Genomic DNA, 521 nt, shown 5'->3' with positions numbered 1-521 from the left:
CGCCGCGCATCGAGCGATGAAACCCCCATCGTGGGACCCGTGCAGGCATCCGGCGGGTCCTTTGTGGCGACCGCGCCGGAACATCAATAACTTTCCGCCCAGGATTCTGTTTGGCATTATGACCCCATTCCGGAAAGCTTATTTCGAGGCGGACGGAGCGCAGATGCGCCATATGCCCATCGGTCGGCCACGCGCAGCCAAAAAATGCATTTTTGATTCCCTTCGATCCGTCGGAATGAAGATGCGTCAAAATCATCTCTCCATGGCGTGAGCTTAAGAATAATTTGAGACAATATTACTGCGGGTGCGACCATACCATCACTAGTGCAGCGGATCCCATCAGAACTCCGCAGTTAAGCGTGCTTGGGCGAGAGTAGTACTGGGATGGGTGACCTCCTGGGAAGTCCTCGTGTTGCACCCTTTTTTTAACCGGCCAACTCTTTTTTTTTTTTCCCTTTCTAGCTCTTCGCCACGGCCTACGAACACTTGGCGGTGATGGCTCGCCGCGCATCGAGCGATGA

General features: G+C 54.3%; 1 non-coding gene across 1 annotated transcript; it reads left to right on the top strand.

Moving 5' to 3' along the window:
• Nucleotides 1-302: 302 nt before the first annotated feature.
• LOC114578633 lies at nucleotides 303-421 on the top strand. The gene has a single exon (XR_003699625.1). It is a non-coding gene; the product is annotated as a 5S ribosomal RNA (ribosomal RNA).
• The last annotated feature ends 100 nt before the right edge of the window (nucleotides 422-521 follow it).

The sequence above is a fragment of the Dendrobium catenatum genome, unplaced genomic scaffold (genome assembly GCF_001605985.2).
Source record: "Dendrobium catenatum unplaced genomic scaffold, ASM160598v2 original_scaffold_100111, whole genome shotgun sequence".
In the NCBI taxonomy this organism is placed as follows: domain Eukaryota; kingdom Viridiplantae; phylum Streptophyta; class Magnoliopsida; order Asparagales; family Orchidaceae; genus Dendrobium; species Dendrobium catenatum.
This window is presented reverse-complemented; position numbering and strand designations above follow the sequence as displayed.